This window comes from Ambystoma mexicanum, chromosome 5q, assembly GCF_040938575.1.
Source record: "Ambystoma mexicanum isolate Mex_15411 chromosome 5q, UKY_AmexF1_1, whole genome shotgun sequence".
Classification (NCBI taxonomy): domain Eukaryota; kingdom Metazoa; phylum Chordata; class Amphibia; order Caudata; family Ambystomatidae; genus Ambystoma; species Ambystoma mexicanum.
Genome location: NC_090933.1, coordinates 343,727,346 through 343,749,617, shown reverse-complemented (window position 1 = coordinate 343,749,617; position 22,272 = coordinate 343,727,346).

The window sequence follows — 22,272 nt, the reverse complement described above, 5'->3', positions numbered from 1 at the left end:
TGTTTTTCAATATGGCGCCCAAGACCTATCTGTATAAACAGACTTCGGACATCTTTTTTCGACATTTCTTTTAGGAAAGGTCCTTCTTGTGTTTGTATCTGCGCGCCAAACCAGGTTTGGTTCCTTTGTTTGTTGGCCTTTGGCGGGCTCCAGTGCTGAAGCCCTCCTCTGGCGCCAGGGTGTCTGGGGTGGATAGGATGTGAGGGAGGTGCCCGAAACTCCCTGTGCTTAGTCTCCTACGAGACCTGAATGCACTCTGGCGTGATTGGCCAGCTGGCTGTCCGGCAAGGACAACCACCCTGCTGTGTTAGTGACAGCCAGGCTGGAATGAATGGGGAAAACTGTTTAAAAGCAGGTCTCTGGGACTTGGAAAGCAGAGTCCACCACTGGAATGAAAGAACCGAAGAGGAGAGGAAGGAAGAGGACTGCTGCAACTCCTGGATGACCGGTGAAGCCCTGCTACAGGTTCCAATTGCCTGAAACTCTGACGACAGAGAAGCCCTTCAAGGTTAACTTCTTCCCTTGAGTTTGGTGGGAACAACCAACTCGCAAGCCACCTGGACACCATCCTATTCTGGTCTAATTTTCATCAGAGTGCTGTTGAAAACCAGATAGCCAGAGGGAAGGAAACCAACTTGTGGAATTTAAGGCACTTACACCTTAAACCAACGTCTTGGTACAGCTTTTGGCCTCTTCCCTTGGCAGTGCAGGAACCTCCCAACGTCCTCCTTCTTGTCCGCATGACTGAAGCTCAGGAACAGTGAGATCTGCTCGAACTGCCAGGAAAAACTGCCTCAGCTACAGCTTGCTTCATTGACAAGGTACTGTGCAAACGCTGTCCGGAAATATTTTCGGCCATCAAGAAAGTGTGTGAAACTTTCCTCAACTATGAAGGCTTGTCCTTCCCTTAACATTCAAACTTTTCGCCTAGCCAAATCCTTTAAGAATCCGTGGCAAAGACTTAACCGTTACATACCAGAACTGTGCTATCCTATACAAAGTCTCTGAACCATTGACTTTGGCCCAGGCCTATTGAGAAGAAATGCTGGTTGTATTTAACTGAAACCCTTTGCCCTGCCTATGAATGTATTTGGGCTGTCTATTCGTATAACCTTGTCTTTTCCCTCCTTTATTAAATATCTGAAGTGCCATTTTGCTCCCACTTCATTTTGGAGCTAAGCTTGTTCATTTACTTACCGGTTGAATGTTTGTGCTGTATTAGTGTGTGATATTGAATTGCTTATGCTAGAGTTTCTAAATGACTGAGTAAATAAATGTATATTCTTTTACCAAGAAACCTTGTGTGTTTACTTGAATCACTGTACTGGTTAGTCCTTTGTGTAACTGGTTCTACAGCTCACTTAAACTCTTGAGATAAGTCTGGCTGCTCAGCCATCGCTACCACTTTACTGTGTAGTATGGGCTTGTACCAAAGGTGAAATTGTGCTTACACTTGTAGTCCTAATTGCCTGTAGTGTTCCCAAAGGGTACTGCAGGTGATTCTGCCTAACAAGCGAACATCATGTGTCCCGTCTTTATTTGTCTCCTGTCTGCATTGGTTTTATTGAAAGCATAACCGAGTTGCGCATAATAGGAAGTCTTTGTGGTATCAGCGCTTTGAAACTACTAACACAAACACACACTCCCTCCCACTTCCAGGTATACTTTTTGATGAAAGAATATTGCCTGTAGATCCGTCCTCCGTTTTCTGCTTCGTTTGAATGCCACACACATCTCTTTTGCAGATGCTTATGGAAATAGGCCATTTGGTGCAGATCTCCTTAGCAACCAAATTGCAAACATTTAAACAGTCACACAGCAGAAATGAAGTAAATCGTTCCACGTGTGTGTGCTATGTTACACATGCCAACTTGAAACACTTATTTTTCTTGTAAAGCAACTGGGAGTTTGCCACCTTTCTTTTTCTGTTGCCCAACCCCACCGAAGTTCGTAGTCGCTATCAGGAAAACAAAATGGCGTGCCTGCTGGACTAAGCCAGTCAACGTGCAGGTTTGCCTCTGTGCCCTGCTGTTTTGGCCTGGGCTCCCTAGACTGGATAATTTGAAGCGTTATCGCCTCGGCTGCACAAACGCCAGAATCATCTCACAGGAAAGTAGGACACGGCCACCCCCCAGGCAAAGTCGGAGCTTAAATCTGCTTGCTCCGAGGCAGCGCTCCAGTAAACATCAGACACTGCCAGACAGATCCCCCCAGTCCACGGAAATCAGTCCACTGGCACAATACAAGGCCGAACGATGAAATAGAGGAAAAAAGTTACAGGGACTTTGGGGAAACACAAAACACTGTGTCAGGCGTGGCTGGCAAAACCGAGCATATTAAGCAGGAATGTAACTCAATGTGCACTTTGCTCATAAACAAAATGACACAAGCCTATAAAATGCATTGCCTATTAGCAATCTTATCTCACTCCAAACATGTGATAACAATAATAAAAACACCCTCATTTTTTCAGTGCTCATAAAAATTGCAATAGGGTAATAGTTAGGAAACACAGAGATGTGCTCACCGTGAGCCCAGCTGGGAACTTGGTGTATCGAAGTGTAACAAGGAATAGCTTTAATGACCGTAATTGCATTCAAACCGTAGCCCCTTCATAGCTCTAATCGGCTCATATATGGGCCTCATTACACGTAGTGCGGCAAGGGTACCGGTAAACCCTTACCGCCTTACTACAAGGTCCCTTTGCGGCTTGGTACTTTAACGCCTGCTTTTTAGCAGGCGTTAAAAACCAACCCGCAAAGGGACCAGGGTGTTAATTTACGGTACCGCAATTTGCGGTACCGTAATTAGCACCTTCCCCATTCACATAGAGCCCTAAGGGGTAAAAATGGGAATGGGGAAGGGCAATGGAGGAAGGCGGGATTACCGCCTTCCCAACCTTGGAATAGGGCGGTAATTCCCCTTTCCTCCAAGGCGGTACCGGTAAATTACCGGCATGAATAATAGCACCATGGTTTACCGCACTACGTGTAATGATGCCCATAGTGTGTAACCCTAGCGGGAGGCGGGGCAGGTGTGATGGGGAACCTTTGGAAAAAGACAGAACCCACATTTTGAAATGTGTCCATGGAAAATGTAAACGCCTCCTGCAAATATGCCTTTCTGGTCTTGACCAGGTGCAAAACCGTGGCCGGATTTCATAGAAATCTGTTCGTTGTACAACTGAGCATGCTCGCGCGACGGAGGAGGTGAGCACGGCAGATATCTTATTATTTCACCTCTGTGCCGCTCTTCTCTCTTCTAAGCAAAGGAGTAAAAGGATTTAACGCACGGCCTCATTTAAAATGAGCTTGAGAATCTTGTGGTGGTGTACACCAATAAGTAGTACAATCACTATCATACTACACATTTCATTACATCGACCAAACAGGGGTACACTGTAACCAGCACCCCTTTGATACCTTTATATTCAACTCCCCATTTTACTGCTCCTGTTTGTCCTCAGGGCGCTCCCTCTGTGTCTTGAAATATATACAGGAGTATAACTGCTGACCCTCCTGACCCTTAAAATGTCTCAAAATAAACCCTTAGCAGCAGCAATCTGTCAACAAATGAATTGGGACCCCATGCAAGAGAAACAAGAGAACATGGCAGCACATCACCAGGATCCCTATGGGATAGCATAATCCTTTGCAAAGAAGTTTCTGGGGTACACTTCGAAGTAACAGCAGGTGCTGTACCCTCCAGACCCTCTGTGAGGACATGACTACTGTCTTGCAGGAGTACACACATGAGTAGCACACACAATACTACATACCAACCGTGAGCTCAATCATAAAGGGGGAAGCCCGCACAGTCAAGAGATATGTCTCCTTCGTCGATTGTGGTTACGTGGGCCGAGTGCAGCGTATACTCTTAAGACGGGTGTGAATGTGATAACAATAGCAACCCAAACATCAATAGTCCAAAATAAAGGAATGTCCAATCAATGTTCTGTAAAAATACATATATTTGAATAAACAAATCAATATGTATTAATAACTGACTACAAAACACTAGCAAAAACATACCTTTCTGGAAAGAACACAGAAAATGCAGAATGTAGATGTAGCAAGCACTTTGGGTACTGTTGTAGGTTTGAAAGGCAGGACATTGCAACAATGTTACTTAAAATGATGTCTTGGTATAAAAAGGTGAAAATTGGTGTCTTATGAGTCTATAAGGTCCCAAAAGTGGCCCAAGGAGGCAGGACCTCTCAAACGAGCCTTAATCTGTTCTTCGGCAGTTTGATGATATCCAACTAGGTTTTGGGATGCTGTCTTTGCAGGTAGAACCAAGTCCGGAGGTGGTGAGCTGTACTGATCCATAGTTGGATTTGAAGCAGAGTTCTGTGTGGTTCAAAGGCAGCGGTCATGGGATGCAGTTCCATGGGCTCACCAGCATCGGTTAAAATGTCAGGCCGGTTCAAGATGATGTTTACTTCTGGGCAGAGTCAACGATTGGTATGGTGCTTCTAGCGGTTCGAGTCACGGTCTGGAGCGGTGAGATGCAGTGATCCCAATATTGCAATGCACTGTTGAAAGAGGCAGCAGTTCAAATTCTTCCACATCGGCGAGTTGGTGTTCACCCCAAACAGATGCCGTGCTCTGCTGGTGAGATACAGCATCGAGTCAGTTCGATGAATGTAGTACAGCAGTTTGAAGAAGTTTGAACAGAGTGACAACAGCAGAACCGTGGGGCCTGATGGTTTGAAGGCATTTGAAAGCAGTCAACTGTGATTTAAGGACAGTTCAATGTGGCAGAATACACACATTGAGCTGCTCTGGCTTTTTCTGGTGCTGTAAGTGGCGATCCAGGGGCTCAGGGACAAGATGAATTCTTCTGCTTTTCCCTCCCATTCCGGGGAGGCAAGCTGGCACCTCCAGTAGTCCACCTCAAATGAGGAGTCTGGGTATCACTGCAGCTGGCAGACTGTTCAGGTCTTGGTCCAACAGCAGTGAGCTGCAATGTTCCCTGCAGTTCAGGATGGTGCAGTGCTTTCCTCTGCCTCAGAGCACCTGTCTTCTCCTCCGGCAAAGGGCTTTTGGAAAGGGCTGCTCTTCCAACAATGTCAAAATGACTTTTTATGTCCTTAAGAGTCCCAGATTAAACAAGGAAGGAGATGCAGGCCTCTTCCTTTTAATGGTAAAAGATCGCTGTGGATTTGATAAAGCCAAGACTGCTTTATGGGCTCCAATCCTTATCAAGGTGCCAAGTGACTTTAGCCTTCTTGCATCATAACGACAGGAAGTGTAGGAGACAGGATGGAAAGAGAAGTCCACTGAAAACTAAGATGGAGGGACCCTTCCTCTAGTCCCTGTAGCTCTGTCTGACTGTTCTACCACTTCCCCTTCCTAAGCATGCAGCTTCAAAGGCCCATTGGTATACAACACCCTTGTGTGAGGCTGGCACATTTGATGTGGGTGGGCCTCTTTGAAGCATGGTCTCCAGGAGTCCTCCTGCTGGGACTTTGGTAGCCTGGACAGGTGGTACCCAACTTCCCATGAGATCAAAGAGACATAGCTTTTCTGCCTGTTGTCTTGTTGGCTAAGTTAGAGACAGGAAGTCTGGTTAGAATCAACATAGCCTTTCCACTGCTGGCCTGCCCTTAGGGGGTTGGCATAAGCATGATACAAATCCAATGTGGCTTTAATAATCATGTGAACTAGCAGTCATCATACCAACACCGAGGTTTGGCTTATTATTAGAAATTACCCTGCCACCAAAAGGATAGTTCTTCATAATTAATATGGTTCTGGATTCGAGGTGCAGATTTAAACGCAACCTTTGTCTGCAGTGACTTTGGTGTCACAGCAGCTGTCAAACGGGGGAACCTGCAACCTTTGAACTTTCTCTGTGCCACTGAAGAGCATGGGCTACAGATCAGAAGACTGATGCAACAGAGCACTTGTGCTCACTATGGATTTGGCATGGAGCTTTCTAAAGGGGGGTCTGATTAGTAGACCAGCCTTTCTGTGGAAGGATTCCCTGCATAATTGTAATATTTAATCAAAATAAAAAAAACGAGGGCTTTCACACTCTCACCGGTCGGCAATTCCTCATTCTACCCATTCAGCATTGGTGGGACGTGATGAAGATTTCCTGTTGCATCCAGGTCTTATGGACCCCTGACAGCTGTGGAAGAGTGCCATCACCCATTTTCCATCACTCTGAATTGTACCCTCAAGGAGGTAGGTATTGAAAAGTAGAGCATCTAAGCACCTTAAATCCACCATTGCGTTACTATTCAGTGTGCAATTTGTACATACAGATTTAGGAACCTTTTTCAAATTTGCTTTCAAAACAAAGCTCTAACATAAATGTATTGCATTGTCTGTGTGCTCATCTTTTGCTTTAGTTCAGTTTGCTTATTGTTCTTTTAGTACATATATCTTACATGTGCTACTCTGCTGTTATGAAGAGAAAATGCCTATTCAAAAAAACGAAACTGCTCCATTTCATACGAAATGGGCATACCTGGATGGCCATTGCATAAAATGGCTGGACTTGGAACTGTCCTCTCACAGGGGACACCGGGACTTGCTCTCCTTATGTCTTGCACCTCCAAGGTGACCCTAATTAATGGACCAGCCGGAGTGGACATTGTGACAAAATTGCTACTGCTCTGCAGGAGTGCAGGGATAAGGGTGTGATAGTCTGGTGCTAACGGCTAAACCGATTACTCAGCCCCATGCTATGATTAGACTAGCAGTGATCCCAATCATAAAGGTGAAACAGGCACAGCCTAACAGGTAAACCTCTTTCAGCTCTTTTGGTAGCACAAGCCGAGGACAAGCTATATCTTTGGGAATGATGTGAGCTCATAACAGTAGCAAACCAAACAGAGTTACTACAATGGTTCCAACATAAAAGATTGTCCAGTCAAGGTTCTATACGGGAACTATAAAACAATCAAGCACAATCAACTAACTAAAAACACAAAAAACCCACCCCTGTAAAAGAAACACAGAGAAGGCGGTTTATAGTCATTGCATCGAATGCCTTACCATAGAAAAAAAAGCTGTGAAAGAAAAGCATCAAATGCATTTCTTTTGTCCATTTCATTTTAATGCAGGGGCCCACTAGCCCCCCCCCCTTTTTAACCACCTCAAAAACCCATTATAATTTCAAAAATAAACCCTTTACCATTGAAAAAATGCATTCAATGCTTTTTTTCAATGCGTTTTTTTCTATGGTAAGGCATTCAATGCTTTGGCATTCGATGCAAATACTAGATACAGAGAATGCAGAACTTGATGTGAAAGGGCACCCTGGTTTGACAAACAGGGGTGTTCATGGCAAGGATTTCTGCAAACTCCAATGTTCAAGGATATGTTCTTGTAGAAAAAGGTACGGAAGGGGGCTTAAAAATCACTATGGTCCCAAAAAATGGGCCGGGCACAGGAGCTCTACACAGTACCAGTCATGTCTTTGGTGCTCAACAGTTTCAAACCAGGCTTATAGGCACGTTTGCAGCGGTTGAGCAGACTTTGAGACATTCCAGTTGATGCAATCACACTAATGGTTGGCGTAGAGTTGGTTTGAGTTCATTTGAAAATGTGGGCTCCCTTTGGGTCAATTTGGGGTTCAAGGCAGTCGAGAAAATGGCTTCCAACTTGGCAGGGCAGTAGACAAGTGGGTGACAAATACATGGCTTCGCTGAGTCAATACGATGTTCGAGGGGCGTAAGCTCATGGCTTCCAGATCTTGAGTTGGCACTCAAATCAGTTGCTCTCACAATGTTGGGCACCTAATCACGTCGAGACAAGTCATTTTTCTTTAATGGGTCTGGATGGCTCGGAGTGCAGCCAGTGGTCCGGAGTTGCTTACAGTGCCAAAAGCAACACCACGGGTCCTGTGGCTACTGGAAGAGCCTTGAGCACAGTCTGTCCTGCTGGAAGATGTCTCCAGTTGATGAAACAGGTTCCAAGTTGCTTCTGTAATTCTGGGTTGCTATGAGGCCTACTCCAGGGTCTCTAATACAAGGTGAGTGCCTCAGTTCTGTGCTCCCACTCCAGGAAGGTGGCTTGCACCCATAGGGGATCCTTCACATCCAGCATTAGGCAAAATACCACTGAGGTCTAGGCCAAACACAAGACTGCTTTAAAGGTTCCAGTCTAGGCTGTTGTGACTAGGGCCCTTTGCCTCATTAAATCGAACTCCCAGGTGATCTGCTGGGAAGGGTTCCTGTGTTCTTTTAGGAAGGTGCTCCCCTTGCAGCAGGAGCACCAAAGAGGTGGCTTCTTGGTCATTGTCATGGCAGCTGGGGAGACGGCCAGGTCAGACAGCTCAAACACATTGCCCTGCCATTGCCGAGACCTGGTCACAAAGCTGACACTAGTATGATATCAAATTGCTCTGACTGTATATTTGCATGACTCTAGTAGCCATCATGCCACAACCAGCGATGGCTTATTTTTGCAGTTGAACATGCTGCCTCACCCCACGGACTAGATTCCCCAATCATTATATTTGTGTCAGAGGTAAAGATAGTTTAAAAGCGACCTCAGTCTGCTGTCACTTTGTGTTTCAGCCGCTGTCAGGAAATGCACACATGACCTATGAACCTGCCCTGTGCCAGTGATTGGCTGGAACTGATGGTGCCTGTAGACTATTTCAGCAAACACACAGGTCTGTACTATAATTTTGGCACGGAGCATTTATGAAAGGGAGAGTCTAATTAGCAGACCCTCCTCTCAGAAATAGAATTACACATTATTTGATTCAATAAAAATCAAAAAAGCTCAGGCCACCCCACACTCACCAGATGCCATTCAGTCACAGACGTAGCAAAAGAAAATGTTCTTCCTTGTTGATGCAAGCCTGTGCTGACATGTTCCTTACAGAGGACTGCTGCCTCTGACGGAGCTGTCATGGGGTTAACAGGCTTGTCTAGGCCTGCAAACCGATGTGTGCGCCAATCTGCTGCCAACCTTCTTGCGTCCCCTCTCCAAGTGAAGTCCATTCTAGCTATGTGTCTGCTCATCACCACACACTGTATATAGGGGAGCTCCATGGACCATCAAGAGCTCTCCATCTGCCTGGGAGTGCCCTCGACTGCGAGGAAAAAGAAACACTCAGGAGCTGTAAACGGAGTACCCATGCCCAAAGTGGGGTCTGGTGTCACTGGCACTTTGGACCATGCTTTACCATGAAGGAACCTAAGAAAAACAGCTTCGTTGCTTCCTTTGAAGGGGGTCTTCGTTTCTTTGCTCTGGCTTAAAAATAGAGTGCAGTGTCCTGCATTGCCCCCTACCTGCTTAGCAGCTCCCCTTGCAAGGAGGGAAAACCAGCCGCCAGTGTCCCACAGCGCTCCCCTTTCTCAAGAGTGGAGCGCCACGCAAGAGCCCACCTCTGATGCCCCATTCTCCTTTCTAAGAAAGGGTCTTAAGAACCCACTGTCTGTGATTGCCATTGTGCTCTAGCGCTGAAGTGAAATAAAGCCCACCACGCCTCCAGACGGGCATGAAGAAGTCTCGCTCCTGTAGTGGCACTTAAGTGGACATGAAATATGTCGAGCACTCCAAAGACATCTGTAGCTTGCTGTGTTAAGTATAGGCAGTGAGAGAAAGATATCTTACCACTGCCACTAACCACTAAGTCACTGATGGCTTTCAGATGCAAAAAAGGAGGTGAAAAATAAAAGATGTAAGGATTAGATACTCCACCCATGGCCAGCCCCTACATGCACACCTTCCAGTCTTTACCGCTCCTTTCAGCAGACCTGTGGTTCTGGAGCCCCATTTAGAATGTAAAAAAAACATTTTTAAAGCAAGTGCAGACTATAGGTGACTTTGGCAATTTCAGTTTTGCTTCTCATTTAGAATTGGTGTAGACAGTAATGCCTTAAAGTGAATGGTGAATATTATTCTGTTGTTATATATTCACAAATTCTCAAGATGGGAAATATTATTACACTATTTACAAGAAGGTTTCTCAACTGATCTTTGATCTACTAAGGGTAGCATGCTGCACCTACCTATGATTATGCAGTTCAGTGTTTGCACGATAAAGGGGTTAATTGGGGCTTACAACCCATGCTGTCCTTCATCGATTGGACTGAAACATACTCTAAAGGAAATGTTGACACACACAAATGTGTGTCTGAAAAACTAGAAAACCATTCTGAGGGAATAAAAAAACAACCTTATGTATTTTGTTCTGAAATGCAACATTTTTCGGCTAACATATTCACTAACTCACGTTTCTAAGTTACGTCACAGATGGCACACACATCATTGCAGATGTCATAGACGGATCAAAGGTTTTTACTGAAATATCAATGGGGCATATGGCCTTTCCTCTCTTGACTTAAAGCATTTATTATTTATTTATAAATTTATAAAACGGCGAAAGCCCACAGGAATCTGGGCGCAAATACATAAACACGGAGTTACGACAGAAAAAGGTACGCGACAAAGGACCTTTCCTGCATTATCCTCCCAATATGGGTAGACCTACTCCTCACTTGAAAAGATATGTTTTTAGGCTTTTCCTGAAAGCCCTATAGCTGGGTTCCAGTCTGATGCTTAGCGGAAGGCTATTCCATTTTTTTGCGACAGCACAGGAAAAGCCCTTCCCAGACCATTTGCTCGATTGTGGGCTGGTACTGTAATCATGCCAAGTGCCACCGATCTCAGGGCACGATTGGGTACGTATTGGACAATTTTCTCCTTGAGGTATGCTGGTACATTACCATGCAGACATCTGTGAACCAATGTTAGGGATTTGAACTGAATCATGTCCTCAACTTTCAATCAATGTAGGGCTCTTCTATCAGTGGTGAAGTAATTACTTTTCTTCTTCTTTTTTATTATTCTGACCACGTTCTTTTCCATAACCTGGCATTTAGCTACGCACCTTTCGCTAGCACCAAGCAGTAGCGCGTTCCCATAATCTAGGTGGCACCAAATGGTGGCCCTCGCTATGGTGGCACAATTCTCTTCATTCAGGAATGGTTGTATAGCTCTGAGGAGGCGTAGGTGGTATATATTGCTCTTGTGGAGGTGTTGAACCTGAGCCTCTGCTCCCATTAAGGCTTGCAGAACAAGCCCAATAGTTTTCACCTTCCCAGATACCTGTATGCAAGCGTCTTTGATGTAAATGGCCTCGTATTATGGCTCCAGTTTGGCCCGAGCCCGGTGGGTACCTGTAACGCTCACCTGGTGTCCACGGGGACGTCACTCAGCCTGTTCTGACCTCTTATGACCTCAAACCCTTCCCTGGAGTCTACTCGACTGGAGATTGGGCCTTGTTTTCTTGGAAAGTGTGCTCTCCGTCCTGCTTTCAGTGCACGGGCGCGTTGATTGATGCAGGCTTATTGCTGCCTAGTTACTTCACTGGCACGAGTCCGACAGGTAAGTATAATGAGTCTTTTGAACAGTTCTCTAACTTCGTTCCTTTCCTTCCTTGGATGATGGCTGGCGCCCGGAGATGGCAAAGTGCTGCTGAGATGAGTAGCGCTGAAGGTGAGTGAGAGCGCGATGCGCAATGCGACCCTTTCGTATTTGTATTGAACTGAGTTCTTTTTCTGTGTCTTTTAGGTGCCGCAACGTTTTCAGTGTGGATGCCGGTTATGAAGAAGAAATTCGGTGAGTAAGCGCGGTATGCAGCGCCTCTAGATGTTTCCACGCTAACCTGGAGTGTCTTTTCCCTCTTGCAGATGGATGAGAAGTTCCGGAGACAGAGTTCCCCCAGAGCAGCTGGGATTCAGGTAAGCGTTTGAAGCTCGTACAGTCTTTAAAAATAAGCGAAGATTTGCTGAATGCTTACTAATGCCTTTTTACTGTTCTTTTCCCTTTTCCTTAGGAAGCAGCGTGCTGGGATCGGAATGACACCGCTGAAGATGCCCACAGAACAGAAGGAGCGATGAATGATGGGCAGAAACGCCGCAAGGTAAGGCTGTTCCTAACAGTGTTCTTGTTTTTGCAGGAGCTGAGCGCAGAAGAAAGATGCAGGCCTACTGGAGACCGATCCAAACACGGTGAGTGTCACGCTGCAGGTGCAGAAAACACAAAGCATGTTTCTCAGCCTGGGCGTGGCTTAAATAGTCTCTGGGTATCCCAGGTGTCTCTGGGCTGAACCACACCCAAAAGACTAGACTGCACATGCAGTTCTGGGAACCAAATTATGTGAATATTTTGGGCTGCTCTGTCCGCAAAGAAGGATGCTAGCCATGCAGAGGCCTCTTTAGAGCAATGTGTCACTTTCTCCAATGCCATTTGGAGTAGCTGGTGGTCGACTAGGTCGAAAGCCGCACTCAAATCCAGGACTACTAATAACCCTGCCTTGCCCTTATTTAACAGACTAAGCCTGTGAGTCTGTAGATCTAACATTGCCATCTCCGTGCTGTGTGCAGCTTGGAAGCCGGATTGTTGATCATGCAATATGTGATTTACTTGCTTTTGTAGTTTTGCTGTAGTTTTGCTGTAGCAACTTTGTCCAGCACTATGAGTAGGAAGTTGCAATTCGTGATCGGTCACATATTCCCTGATTCTTTGTGAGCTAACCCTGTTTTTTTTAGCAGTGGCGTAATGGTGACTGATTTGATGCTCTTGGGAATGGTTCAGTCTCTGAACGAGGCATTTACTATCTTGCTTAGTACTGGCGCAAAAATCTCCTTATTGTCCAGAATTATTCTTGGTGGGATGATGTTTTCAGCACATGAAGTGGGCTTCATGGCTGCCAGGACGTTAATCATCTCCTCTGACATTACAGGTATAAACTTGAGCATCTCCTCCCTAACCCAGGTGTCCTTAGCCCCAGGTTAGTAAATAGTGATTGTTTCATCCTCAGTATGCTAATCGCTGTATAGACTGAGATGTTGACCTTAAAGCACTTGACATTATCTCATTAAACTCCCTCAGGGACTTCCTTACTTTCCCTACTCTAACCAGTTGTTAGTGGTCTAAAGGGATATGTGCCTGTTTCTGTCTTCTTCATTCCCGCTCACGCTTTTCTCTCCTTCTTCTGTCTTGTGTTCTGCTAAACTCGCACCTTTCTTCTCAATCCTCCCTCTCGTCCCTGTGACCTCTGTCACTTATCTCCACCCTTTCATGTTAATACCTGCCCTCCAATGTCACTATTCATTCCTCCACCACTACTAGTCCCTACTACACAACACTACTACCCCTCCACTCCACTACTCCCTCCTCCTAACTACCACCTCCTCCACACTACTACTCTCTGCTCCCCACTACTACCCCCTCTTCCACACCACAACATCTTATCCATACTACTACTCCCTACGCCACACTGCTACTCCCTACTCGACATTATTACTATTCAGACACTCTTCTTTCACTCAGTACCATACACTTCACAGTCACCCTTTGCACCATCTCTCCAAGCCCCACTTGCCACACTAACACACACACTTGCACTGCAGTACTGCTTTCACTCAGTAGCCAAGACCTCCCATTTGCCAGAAATCACCTCCTATACCCATCTATCCTTCCTCCCACCTGCTGGTTTCTTGGTCTTCCACCTCCTCCACCACTGACCTCACCCGAATAACCCACACTTCCTGCTTCCTGTGGTCCCTTTTATACTCCTTCCCCTCTCTTGGCTAGCTGTCTGGGTGAAGATGCGGCTGAAGGGGCATGTTGGTCCACCCCAGTGCCACCCAGGAAAGTCCCAGAAGAATCCTGTGATCGATCTACATGAGCGGGGTGATCGGGCAAAAGATGCACCCTGCTATGCATGGTGTCCCCCTCCGGAACAGATACGATGGGCCAGTGAAGATTGTATTCTGGTCTGTGTCCGCCGTGTGACAAGGCAAAGTAAAGGTGGCCTGGTGGGAATCAGTCTGGTGCATGGCTGAGGAAGCTGAAGGGCTGTCTTGCTGGGGCAATGGGGCGGGCCCTATGTATCGCAGATGTGCAGTGTGAGGATCAGGCAGAGAAGACAATGAAGTGCCTGCCACGGGGCACAATGACCCAGACCGGTGGTGCTGATTGTGTGTGTGGTGCCTCCTGGGGCATGAAGTGCCACACTGAAGATCTCCTCCCGGGCTGCAGAGGTGAATGTGTGGGCGGTGCCACTCCTGACATGGGTTGTGTGTGAATGAAAGGGCCTCCCAGCCATCAGGGCACTGTCGATATAGAACTCTATATCTGAGCTGCAGCATTGAGGGTGGCACCCTGCTGGGAAGTTGGTTGCAGCAGAGAACATGGCACTAGCAGCATCAACCAGGAGGTGGTCGCCACCCCTGGAAGAGAGCTACGGGTTTCCTCAGGCTGTGACAGTAAGCTGGCTAATGAATATAGAACACAGAGCACACAGAGCAAGAAAAAAGACTCAGAGACACAGTGCCCTACGGAGCTTGTATAGGAAGAAAAAACTATGGGCCCCAACTTGATGGCTGATTACAGTAGCCTTATACATAGAGTAGATATGGTTTATGTTGACTAGATGTTCAAATATCTGCATATAATGAAGGTACTTATACTGCAACAGGGTTGAATGCAAAGGGATTCTGGGAGGTGTAATTGGGACTGATCTGGGCCAATTTGAGTCTGTTCAGTTTCGTAGAGCCCAGAGTCTACTCACCCAGGTGCTTAGATACGTTCTGTATGTTGGCTAGATGTTCAAACACCTGTATATACTGATACGGGTGTATATATAGCCAGGGGTTTGAATGGAAAGCGATTATGTGAGATGTAATGGTGCCACCTGTAGGCCAATTTGTTTCTGTTCAGTTCCGTAGGGTCCAGAGTCTACTCGGCCCAGGTGCTTAGCCAGAGATATTAACTAAAAAGCTACATCTATTTAACCTTACAAAGTACCAGGATGCTTTGCTTGAACACCCCCAAAATAAGTAAGATATCATATGTTTACCCTCAATTAGTAAGACAATGTTTACAGTAATCATTATAAAGTAAAAGGCCTTCTTGAGCTGTACTAGAGTATAAGCATGAACGCGGGGAGGGTGGAGGGGTGAGGAGCTACGGAATACTGCAAACCCAATAGTAGTGAGGCAAAAGAGTAAGAATGAATGTCAGGCTGAGTACGCTGGGAAGAATTTCAGTTTATGTGGAATAGGCATTGTGCAGGTGTTCAGGATAGGCTGTCATTTTAGAAGTGAGGGTGGTAGGCCCTCCTTCTTGAAGGGTGAGTGCAGAAGGGCCTCCTTTTGGTAGGAGACAGCCACTGCTGCCCTGGTTCATGCCAGTTTCTGATTTCCCATTGAAGCCATTGTGGAGAATGATATGGTAGAAAATAATTGTATTGCAATGTAATAATAAGGACATATATTTTAATATATTTTTTTAAATTACATTTTTTCTTTTTTAAACTGTGAGCTGGGAATAGTAGTAGTGGGTGAAATAAGTTTGGGAATGTGTCTTGTTATGGGTACTGGCTTTCATTCATGAAGGGGAAAAGTTATAAGTTGTCATTTAATATGTTTATACCATCACGCTGTCTAATGTGGCTGAGTATTATATTTATGTTATGTCATTATGCTCTCCAAAACCCATTCTGGCTTACAGAACCTCTTGAATGCCTTTCATAATTACATTCATTGCAATGAATTAAAGGTAAACACCACCAAAACTCAAATTGTATTGTTTTCCCCAAGGAAATTCAGACTAATGACACATTTGTGGCATATCAACCAGCTTCCTTTATATGTGGTTTCTCACTACACTTATCTTGGGATGATTTTCGAGGGCAAGTTACACGCATCTGGTCATGTTGCACACCTGGGTAATAAATTGAACACAGCCATCTCGCGGGCCTCTATTGTACTGTCCAAGTATGGCACATTTTCAGTTAATCCTGCATTACATTTCTGGAACATGAAAGTTGTGTCCACTTTACTATATGGACTACAAACCACTCATGAAGACCTCTCATCCCTATTTGTGCAATGGGAAGCTAAATTTTGGAGGCACATCTTACGTTTGCCTCAATGTACTCCCTGCCCCTGGCTCAGGTATGAGTTGGGCTTAGTCTTGCTACAAGCACTTTACAATTGGCGAGTCTGTGCTCTCTTTAGGAAATGCCTACTCTCGACCAACCATAATTCAATTTTGAAATTGTTATCCAATTATATGTTCTCTGTCACACATGCCTTCATACATACCTGGTTAACAAAAGCTTACTCTATTTTGGCTATCGCGGAGGTATCAGTTGAAACTTTAATGACAAACCCAGACAGAGCTAAATTTAAAATGTATCAAACTGACTGGATCCTTACAAGAGAACTTTGTTTGTGGTACAAAGATGGTGACGGTTGTTAGGAAAGATTTCGTAATTGTAGGTAATTTTCCTTCCATGTGGCAACCCCTAAACTTTTTGCTGTTGTTTTTCACCTTGTTCTCGACTTTGCCAGAGAAGTGCAGCCTTCTGCCGCACTCCTCTGGGCTTTCGCTCCTTTCTTACGGGGAAACTGACATGCCCTTAAGACAGTCAGTACCGGGGAACGCTGTTTCCCGTAGTTTCTATTATCATGTTGCGGCTTTCGTGCAACATGACACAAGAGGGCACTGTAAGCTGAGTTACAGCTCTCTTGGGTCTCTAGCCTTCTACAGGCCCTAGATACTCGTTTAGGATTGTAGCTGATCGGTGCAAGAGATTCAGGGACGGGAATGGTGGCAGCGATCGTTTCTTGTGTTTTGAGCTCCTTTTGGCGTTCTAAGCGCGTTTCTCGCGCTTAACCCAAAATGGTGGCCTGGCTCCCAAAATGGCCAGACCACGAGGCTCCTTTGTCCTGTCCGCTGACCGTCTTGCTCCCTTCACCTTCCCCAGGTCGAGCCGACCCGGGGCCTTCCTTATTTGGGCATGTACTTTCCCGCGAAACACGGATGCTTTCGCGGGCTTCTACATGTCTTGTGTGTGCCTCCAGGATGTGGGCTGGGATGTCTGGTCCCAATACACATCCTGGGTGCCAGAGAGTCTAGGGTGGTGTGAATGCCTGGGACCACCGTGGTCCGTGATTGGTCCACGAATGGTGTGAGTGTTGATGAGCGGATCTCCCATTGGGTCCCCTCCGTTTTGGCGCAAAGGGAACCGTGGATAAGAGGGGGCTGGAAACACCACTACCATGTCGATCTCCTGGGTTCTCACGAACGAAGGAATACATGAGCCAAGTATCCTGCAGCCAAGAAGCTGAACCGAGGAATCGCTGGGGACCCGCTGAAGGACTTCTCCTCTGCACTGCTGTCGTCTTGTGAAACCCTTTTCACCTTTGATCGAACCAGAAGGCCTTTACTGGTACTTCGACCCTTGGAATAGCGGGAACAGCTATTCTCGGCATCTTCACCATCTCCCGCCAGTAAGCCTTCGGAAGCGTCTCTGGGCCATCCAGCTGACTGACCAGCTTACACGGGAGTCTTGCTCTGTAACCGCCGCCAGGTTGTGTAGTATTTCGAGTCCTTGTCACTCTCACACGCTTCGTACACTTGGCGTTCCCAGGTCTGAAGTGAGTAGTGTACATTTGGCTCAGATACACACGGCCGCTCCGTTGCCCTGCTGTGGTAACAAACTGTGCGGGTTTCTTCGATTGGGACGTCTTTTTACTCAACACGACGACGAGGCGTTCCCTGCTCTTCTGAACCTGCCAGCTGCTGAAACTGACGCGGAGAAGCCTGGGTCTGCTTGCATGGGGGACCGGTGAGTAGCATAGCTAGGATCTGGTCGCCCTCCTGCAGGAGCCCATTGCTTTTCCCCGCTGTGTCCAACAGCACCCTTTTCCGTACTCGCGCTCTGCTTCTGCCCACTGTGGAGGCTGCGCTTGAGTCGCGGAACTTGTTCTTCTTCTTTTGTGCACTAAACTGAACTGCCTGATTTCCCTCGAAGAGCTTCTTCTTTTGCCCGTTGGCACCAGCGCGTGCAGGTACTTTTGAGCACAAGGCTCAACTCTTCGCAGGGCTCGGACTTCCATCTAGTTAGGTGCCTCTGAAGGCGAACTGGGTCTAAGCATTATTGCGCACTGCCTGTTTTCCCTCCCTTTTAGGTGGACTACACATTTCGTGCATATAGCGCTTGAGACTTGTTGTATTTGTATATATATTGTGTTGATAGGGTATGTGTTGGTTTACTATCGTTATATTGTGATTTTCTCGCTACGGTCATTGTTTTAAAGGCCTTGAAATAAATGTGTATATATTTTTAATATAACAACTGTTTGGAGTAGTTTGTAAGTGATCTTGCTTTGTGTGCTCATTGCGGGCTTTCAGTCACCCTCACCCCTCTTGAGACCTAGTCTTGACCGCCGCGATCGCTACCTTGATTGGTCTGGCTCGTCCAGAGGTTACCCTGTTCCAAGTAATTAGGTTGGCCTTCTGAACTTCTGCGCCACCAGGACAGAGTTCAGAAATCCGTCTTAACAAATTGGTGTACAGCGGTGGGATACGACTGAAGGTATCCAGTGTTGCGCACGAACTAAGGCATTTCAGGTTATTCCAACCAGGACACATAGTGAATTGTTGTAGTATAACTTTAAAAAGGCCATAGTCCTATCTAACAGTATAGAAACAAATACCTTGTTAACTTTAAATGCTTCCAAATCAGAAACATTGAAAAAGATGTGTGCCGAGAGAGGTGTTTCCTCTCAAGGCACGAAATTGGAAATGATCCAAAGAATCGTGGCGTGGCAAGAAGCGCAGCTTGAGGCTATAATGTCTGAGGACAGTGCGGAAGGAGGTGGGGCTGCTCTCACTGGTAGAACCGACGGTTCTGCCGCTGCACTGATCCATCGCGACCACGAGGACAGGGAGGACGAGATGTCTAATGTTTCCTCTGCCAGTGCTGATGGGGAGGCTATGCTTGAATTCAAGAAGCAAGAGCTGCGGTTTAGGCAGCAGGAGCTTGAATTCAGCATAGCCAAACTAAAAATCGAACAGGCAGAAAAACAAAAAGACAGGGATCACCAGTTGGAACTGGCCAAGCTTCAGGTTGCAAATGGGTCCAAGGGTCCTGGACATGGGTCTGGGGCCTCCTCTCATCCACGGTTTCCGAAAGATCTGCTCAGTGTGTATGAGGAAAGGAATGACATTATGGACTGGCTGAATGCGTTTGAGTATGCATGCGAAGTTCAACAAGTTGACAATGCTGATAAGATTGCCTGGTTACTCAGCAGACTGCCCCATTCTGGCTGTAGTGCCATTATGGAAATGTCAAAGGCTGAGCGAGCTGATTTCGCAATGTTAAAGCAAACTCTCATTTTAAAGTTTGGGAAGACTCTGGCCCAATATTTGAAACGTTTCAGAGAGTATAAGAAAAAGGAAGGTGGTACTTGGGTATCTTATGTCACTGAATCCTTGAAAAACTTAACTGGCTGGGTCAAAGGTTATAAGGTTTCTACCTTCGAAGGCATGATAAATCTTGTCATGCTGGAACACATTTTTGCATCTTCTTCCCCGGAGCTTAAGCAGCATTTGGCCGATTCGAAGGAGATAGATCCTAAGAAGCTGGCCATTGCAGCCGACTTATGGGTGTCACATCTAGTGTCCCATAAGGACAAAACTCATCCTGGTAAGCAGGAGGAAGGGAAAAAGTCCAAAGATAAGGAGGGTGGAGAATCTGATAAATCTTCTTCTCATAAGGGCCACAAAAAGAAAAATAAGGGTAAGGCACAAGAGAACTCACAGGGTAGTGGAGGTCAGTCTCCGAAACAGAACTCTGGTTACAATAAGCCTCCCTATGTAAACAGACCCAATGGATCTTGTTTTGCTTGTGGAGCAACTGACCACGTGAAGGGGGATCCCCGGTGTAAGGTTAGACCTTTGGGGGTCCACTCCGCTAATCTGGCCTTCTCCTCCTACGAGGAAGAAGAGATTACAGGAGCATCCTTCTCCTCAGACTTATTTCCCAGCGGGATAGAGGCTGAGGTAGTTTTAGTTTCCCTGGGTTCCTGGGAGCCTAAAGTCGCAGAGGCTTATGCTAGGATTCCGGATAATACCAAGCACTACTTTAAAGACAGTGTGCTGATCAATGGAGTAGATACTCCAGCTCTTAGGGATAGTGGGTGCAGTCACACTGTAGTGGATTCTACCTTGGTAGACTCAGAGGAAGTTGCCAGAGCTTCTCTGATGCCCACTAAGTTGGCTGACGGCCCACTCCGTATGTTCCCAGTAATACCTGTAAATCTTACTTTAAATGGTACAGCAGTCAGGATTCCAGTGAGCATTCAGAGAAACGTCCCGGGAAAGGTCTTGTTAGGTAATGATCTCAGAGCCTTAGGGCTCGTAGGAGACACTGCCGAAAGACCCTACACACGGTCTCAAGCACGGGCAGCATTGGCCAAGACCAATATGCTGCCCCAGCCGAAGGGGAAACCCAAGGCGAAAGGAGTCGACAAGTCAAGACGAGGGAAAGAGAATATTCCCCCGAGCTCGCCTACCACTGCGGTGGAGGAAGTTGGTCAATCGCCCGGGCCTGACGAGGAGGTGGCGATGCCTGAAGTATTTGACCCCAACGATCATCCTGAACTAAAAGACTTGTTAGTTGAAGGAGGTCCTGATAGGGACGAATTCAGTAAAGGCCAACGTGAGTGCCCATCTCTGGAAGGCCTAAGGAGACAGGCCTGCTCCCAGCTTGAGGGTGAACCTCCTGGGACGCATAGGATTTATTGGGAAGGTGGACTCCTGTATAGTGAGCCCACAGAGTCTACAGAAGGAGACCATAGGAGGTTGGTGGTTCCCCTTGCTGTTAGGCCCTTCCTGCTGCAGTTGGCGCATGAAGTTCCCCTTGCTGGTCACCTTGGTATGAAGAGGACCAAGCAAAGGTTATCCATGCACTTCTACTGGGCCAAGATGGGGGTGCAAGTAGAAAGTCACTGCAGGAGTTGTGCCTCCTGCCAGTTGTCTGGCAAGGTTGGCGCGACAACCCAAGCTCCGTTGGTACCGCTCCCAGTTGTGGGGGTACCATTTGAAAGGGTAGGGATCGACATCGTTGGTCCCCTTGACCCGCAAACATCCCCGGGCAATAGGTTTATCCTGGTGCTGTTCGACCATGCAACCAGATATCCTGAGGCCATCCCATTGAAAACTGTAACTGCCAAGTCAGTTGCAAAAGCTTTACTTGGCATATTTACTAGGGTTGGCTTCCCTAAAGAAGTTGTGTCGGATCGTGGCAGCAACTTTATGTCGAAGTATATGCAGGCTATGTGGAAAGAATGTGGGGTCACCTACAAGTTCTCTTCTGCATGCCACCCCCAGACCAATGGTCTGGTGGAACGTTTCAACAGAACGTTAACGAGCATGATTGGGGCTCTGGAGGAACCTCAGAGAAGAAAATGGGATCTTCTTTTACCATGCTTACTGTTTGCCTACTGAGAGGTACCTCAGGAGGGTGTTGGCTTCAGCCCCTTCGAACTTCTGTTCGGTCAGCCCGTACGGGGACCCTTAGCTATCGTCAAAGAGGGATGGGAGATGCCCACTCCCCCTGTTACTACCAACATAGTTGATTATTTGCTAGGGCTCAGAAAACGGATGGTACTTCTGATGGGCTTGGCTAGTAATAAATTGAAGGCAGGACAAGCGCTGGTGAAACATTGGTACGACCAGAAAGCTTCCCTCATCAACTTTACACCTGGTCAGCAAGTCCTGATCATGAATCCCATAAGGCCTCCAGCTTTACAGGACACATGGTCAGGCCCTTACACAGTGGTGGAGCCCCTGGGTGAGGTTAACTATTTAGTGGACCTTGGAAGGCCTGGACAGGCTCCAAAAGTGTTTCACGTGAATAGGCTGAAGGCTTTCGTCCCAAGAGTCGAAATCGCAGCACTGCTACTGGCTTCAGATGTTGAGGAAGAGGAGTCTGAACCTCTCCCCGACCTGTTCCAAAGCGGTCCTTCAGATAGCTCCTTTGAGGGTGTCTGAGTGGCCCCTCACCTGACTTCTGATCAGCAGGCTGAGGTGAAAAGTTTGCTTAGGCAGTTTTCCCCCCTGTTTTCACAGTCGCCTGGTTTGACACCTTGGTGCAAACATAACATTGACACAGGAGACAGTGTACCTACTAAAGGTAGGGGATACAGGAGGTCAGACAAAGTACGGTCTTATATTAAGACCGAGGTCAACAAGATGTTAGACCTTGGGGTGACTGAACCCTCTAGTAGTCCTTGGTCCAGCCCTGTGGTTTTGGTTCCAAAGGCAGGCACTTCTGAATTGAGGTTCTGCGTGGATTACAGAGCTCTGAATGCTGTCACCAAGACAGATGCACACACCTTGCTTCGAACAGATGAGCTGGTGGATACTTTGGGTGCCTCCAAGTACCTCAGCACGTTTGACCTCACTGCTGGCTATTGGCAAATAGCTTTAGCAGAAC